The following is a 6,000-nucleotide window of genomic DNA, read 5'->3' on the forward strand; positions in this document are numbered from 1 at the left end:
TCACAGGGGATTTAACATCACAGGGGATTTAACATCACAGGGGATTTAACATCACAGGGGATTTAACATCACAGGGGATTTAGGGGATTTAACATCACAGGGGATTTAACATCACAGGGGATTTAACATCACAGGGGATTTAGGGATTTAACATCACAGGGGGGGATTTAACATCACAGGGGATTTAACATCCCAGGGGATTTAACATCCAGGGGATTTAACAGGGGATTTAACATCACAGGGATTTAACATCACAGGGGATTTAATTTAGGGGATTTAACATCACAGGGGATTTAACATCACAGGATTTAACATCACAGGGGATTTAACATCACAGGGGATTTAACATCACAGGGGATTTAACATCACAGGGGATTTAACATCACAGGGGGGGATTTAACATCACAGGGGATTTAACATCACAGGGGGATTTAACATCACAGGGGATTTAACATCACAGGGGATTTAACATCACAGGGGATTTAGGGGATTTAACATCACAGGGGATTTAACATCACAGGGGATTTAACATCCCAGGGGATTTAACATCACAGGGGATTTAACATCACAGGGGATTTAACATCACAGGGGATTTAGGGGATTTAACATCACAGGGGATTTAACATCACAGGGGGGATTTAACATCACAGGGGATTTAACATCACAGGGGATTTAACATCACAGGGGATTTTAGGGGATTTAACATCACAGGGGATTTAACATCACAGGGGATTTAGGGGATTTAACATCACAGGGGATTTAACATCACAGGGGATTTAGGGGATTTAACATCACAGAGGATTTAGGGGATTTAACATCACAGGGGATTTAGGGGATTTAACATCACAGGGGATTTAACATCACAGGGGATTTAACATCACAGGGGATTTAGGGGATTTAACATCACAGGGGATTTAACATCACAGGGGATTTAGGGGATTTAACATCACAGGGGATTTAACATCACAGGGGATTTAACATCACAGGGGATGTAACATCACAGGGGATTTAACATCACAGGGGATTTAGGGGATTTAACATCACAGGGGATTTAACATCACAGGGGATTTAGGGGATTTAACATCACAGGGGATTTAACATCCCAGGGGATTTAACATCACAGGGGATTTAACATTCCAGGGGATTTAACATCCCAGGGGATTTAACATCACAGGGGATTTAGGGGATTTAACATCACAGGGGATTTAACATCACAGGGGATTTAACATCACAGGGGATTTAACATCACAGGGGATTTAACATGTGATTTAACATCACAGGGGATTTAACATCACAGGGGATTTAACATCACATGGGATTTAACATCACAGGGGGGATTTAACATCACAGGGGATTTAGGGGATTTAACATCACAGGGGGGATTTAACATCACAGGGGATTTAACATCACAGGGGATTTAACATCACAGGGGATTTAACATCACAGGGGATTTAACATCCCAGGGGGGATTTAACATCCCAGGGGATTTAACATCACAGGGGATTTAACATCACAGGGGATTTTCACAGGGGATTTAACATCACAGGGGATTTAACATCACAGGGGGGGATTTAACATCACAGGGGATTTAACATCACAGGGGATTTAACATCACAGGGGATTTAGGGGATTTAACATCACAGGGGATTTAACATCACAGGGGATTTAACATCACAGGGGATTTAGGGGATTTAACATCACAGCGGATTTAGGGGATTTAACATCACAGGGGATTTAGGGGATTTAACATCACAGGGGATTTAACATCACAGGGGATTTAACATCACAGGGGATTTAGGGGATTTAACATCACAGGGGATTTAACATCACAGGGGATTTAGGGGATTTAACATCCCAGGGGATTTAACATCACAGGGGATTTAACATCACAGGGGATTTAACATCACAGGGGATTTAGGGGATTTAACATCCCAGGGGATTTAACATCCCAGGGGATTTAACATCACAGGGGATTTAACATCACAGGGGATTTAACATCACAGAGGATTTAACATGAGAGGGGATTTAACATCACAGAGGATTTATATCAATATTTGGTTCATTCTCCCTTACCTCACAAACTGTTCAGTATGTTAAGACAAAACATCGTATGTGCCTAAATTCATTATTTTGTCAAAATGAAACACTAAATCTGAATCTGAATCTGCTATTGACGTAAACTGTGTTACCACCTCTAATGCAGCAAAGGCTTTCACCCTTCAATTTGCTAATATAAATACATCTTATTAAGCTCTCCCCCTCCTCTCTCCTCCTCCTCTCTCCACCTCCGCTCTCCTCCTCCGCTCTCCTCCTCCTCTCTCCTCCTTCTCTCTCCTCCTCTCTCTTCCTCCTCTCTCCACCTCCGCTCTCCTCCTCCGCTCTCCTCCTCCTCTCTCCTCCTCCTCTCTAATCCTCCGCTCTCCCCCTCCTCTCTCCTCCTCCTCTCTCCACCTCCGCTCTCCTCCTCCGCTCTCCTCCTCCTCTCTCCTCCTTCTCTCTCCTCCTCTCTCTTCCTCCTCTCTCCACCTCCGCTCTCTTCCTCCTCTCTCCTCCTCTCTCCCCCTCCTCTCTCCTCCTCTCTCCACCTCCGCTCTCCTCCTCCGCTCTCCTCCTCCTCTCTCCTCCTCTCTCCTCCTCCTCCCTCCCCTCCTCCTCTCTCCTCCTCCGCTCTCCTCCTCCTCTCTCCACCTCCACTCTCTTCCTCCGCTCTCCTCCTCCTCTCTCCTCCTCCTCTCTAATCCTCCGCTCTCATCCTCCTCTCTCCTCCACCTCCTCTCTCCTCCTCCGCTCTCCTCCTCCTCTCTCCTCCTCCTCTCTAATCCTCCGCTCTCCTCCTCCTCTCTCCTCCTCTCTCCTCCTCCTCTCTCATCCTCTCTCCCCCTCCTCTCTCCCCCTCCTCTCTCCACCTCCGCTCTCCTCCTCCGCTCTCCTCCTCCTCTCTCCTCCTCCCTCCTCCTCCTCCTCTCCCCCCTCCTCTCTCCTCCTCCGCTCTCCTCCTCCTCTCTCCACCTCCGCTCTCCTCCTCCGCTCTCCTCCTCCTCTCTCCTCCTCCTCTCTAATCCTCCGCTCTCATCCTCCTCTGTCCTCCACCTCCGCTCTCCTCCTCCTCTCTCCTCCTCTCTCCTCCTCCTCCTCTCCCCTCCTCCTCTCTCCTCCTCCGCTCTCCTCCTCCTCTCTCCACCTCCACTCTCTTCCTCCGCTCTCCTCCTCCTCTCTCCTCCTCCTCTCTAATCCTCCGCTCTCATCCTCCTCTCTCCTCCACCTCTCTCTCCTCCTCCTCCCCTCCTCTCATCCTCCTCTGTCCTCCACCTCCTCCTCTCCTCCTCCGCTCTCCTCCTCCTCCCCTCCTCTCTCCTCCTCCTCTCTAATCCTCCGCTCTCATCCTCCTCTCTCCTCCTCCTCTCTCCTCCTCCTCCTCTCTCCTCCTCCGCTCCCCAGCCTCACTTTTCCATTCCACATCAAACCCACAAGATTCACTCCTCGTCCTGTTTATCGCAACTCTCGTTCATTTCTCCCTTTCCACCTCTGGACATTTCTGAAGCTCTGCTCTGATTTGTGCTACTTGATGATTTCATCCCATTATTCACACAGCACCAGGGGAGGGGTCAACTCCATTATTCACACAGCACCAGGGGAGGGGTCAACTCCATTATCCACACAGCACCAGGGGAGGGGTCAACTCTATTATCCATATAGCACCAGGGGTGGGGTCAACACCATTATCCCCACAGCACAAGGGGAGGAGTCAACTCCATTATTCACACAGCACCAGGGGAGGGGTCAACTCCATTATTCACACAGCACCAGGTAGTGGGGTCGACTCCATTATACATACAGCAGCAGGGGAGGGGTCAACTCCATTATCCACACAGCACCAGGGGAGGGGTCAACTCCATTATTCACACAGCACCAGGCAGTGGGGTCAACTCCATTATCCCCACAGCACCAGGGAGGAGTCAACTCCATTATCCATATAGCACCAGGGGTGAGGTCAACTCCATTATCCACACAGTACCAGGGGAGGGGTCAACTCCATTATTCACACAGCACCAGGGGAGGGGTCAACTCCATTATTCACACAGCACCAGGTAGTGGGGTCGACTCCATTATCCATACACCAGCAGGGGAGGGGTCAACTCCATTATCCACACAGCACCAGGGGAGGGGTCAACTCCATTTTCCATATTGCACCAGTGGTGGGGTCAACTCCATTATTCACACAGCACCAGGGGAGGGGTCAACTCCATTATCCACACAGCACCAGGGGAGGGGTCAACTCTATTATCCATATAGCACCAGGGGTGGGGTCAACACCATTATCCCCACAGCACAAGGGGAGGAGTCAACTCCATTATTCACACAGCACCAGGGGAGGGGTCAACTCCATTATTCACACAGCACCAGGTAGTGGGGTCGACTCCATTATACATACAGCAGCAGGGGAGGGGTCAACTCCATTATCCACACAGCACCAGGGGAGGGGTCAACTCCATTATTCACACAGCACCAGGCAGTGGGGTCAACTCCATTATCCCCACAGCACCAGGGAGGAGTCAACTCCATTATCCATATAGCACCAGGGGTGAGGTCAACTCCATTATCCACACAGTACCAGGGGAGGGGTCAACTCCATTATTCACACAGCACCAGGGGAGGGGTCAACTCCATTATTCACACAGCACCAGGTAGTGGGGTCGACTCCATTATCCATACAGCAGCAGGGGAGGGGTCAACTCCATTATCCACACAGCACCAGGGGAGGGGTCAACTCCATTATTCACACAGCACCAGGCAGTGGGGTCAACTCCATTATCCACACAGTACCAGGGGAGGGGTCAACTCCATTATCCATATGGCACCAGGGGAGGGGTCAACTCCATTATCCTTATAACACCAGGGGTGGGGTCAACTCCATTATCCACACAGCACAAGGGGAGGAGTCAACTCCATTATCCACACAGTACCAGGGGAGGGGTCAACTACATTATCCACACAGTACCAGGGGAGGGTTCAACTCCATTAACTATATAGCACCAGGGGTGGGGTCAACTCCATTATCCACACAGTACCAGGGGAGGGGTCAACTCCATTATCCATATAGCACCAGCGGTGAGGTCAACTCCATTATTCACACAGCACCCGGAGAGGGGTCAACTCCATTATCCCCTCCCCTGGTGCTGTGTGGATAATGGAGTTGACCCCTCCCCTGGTGCTGTGGGGATAATGGAGTTGACCTCACCGCTGGTGCTATATGGATAATGGAGTTGACCTCACCGCTGGTGCTATATGGATAATGGAGTTGACCCCTCCCCTGGTGCTGTGTGGATAATGGAGTTGACCCCTCCCCTGGTGCTGTGGGGATAATGGAGTTGACCCCTCCCCTGGTGCTGTGTGGATAATGGAGTTGACCCCTCCCCTGGTGCTGTGGGGATAATGGAGTTGACCCCTCCCCTGGTGCTGTGGGGATAATGGAGTTGACCCCTCCCCTGGTGCTGTGGGGATAATGGAGTTGACCTCACCACTGGTGCTGTGGGGATAATGGAGGTGACCTCACCGCTGGTGCTATATGGATAATGGAGTTGACCTCACCGCTGGTGCTATATGGTTAATGGAGTTGACCTCACCGCTGGTGCTGTGGGGATAATGGAGTTGACTCCTCCGCTGGTGCTATATGGATAATGGAGTTGACCTCACCGCTGGTGCTATATGGATAATGGAGTTGACCTCACCGCTGGTGCTGTGGGGATAATGGAGTTGACTCCTCCCCTGTACAACACTGAAGGAGCGATACTTTTCTTCTAACACTCAGAAACGTCTCTCTCACCTGTCTGGCGGGGTTGGAGTCAGTTCCATTTCAATTCACTCAATTCATGAAAGTAAGTTGAAATTCCTATTCCAATGTTCCTCAATTATGAGACACATGAAATTCTGTTGAAATGGAACTGATCCCAACTCATGTGTCCTGCACCCTCCCAGCTTGACTTATAACACAACCCCTCA

The 6,000-nt window shown here is 50.1% G+C and overlaps 1 protein-coding gene across 4 annotated transcripts in view; it reads left to right on the top strand.

Annotated features, from left to right (window-relative positions):
• The window catches only part of LOC124039407 (transforming acidic coiled-coil-containing protein 2-like), a 104,323-nt gene that overhangs the window by 79,673 nt on the left and 18,650 nt on the right, over positions 1 to 6,000 (top strand). The window lies entirely within an intron of this gene.

The sequence above is a fragment of the Oncorhynchus gorbuscha genome, linkage group LG07, assembly GCF_021184085.1.
Source record: "Oncorhynchus gorbuscha isolate QuinsamMale2020 ecotype Even-year linkage group LG07, OgorEven_v1.0, whole genome shotgun sequence".
NCBI lineage: Eukaryota > Metazoa > Chordata > Actinopteri > Salmoniformes > Salmonidae > Oncorhynchus > Oncorhynchus gorbuscha.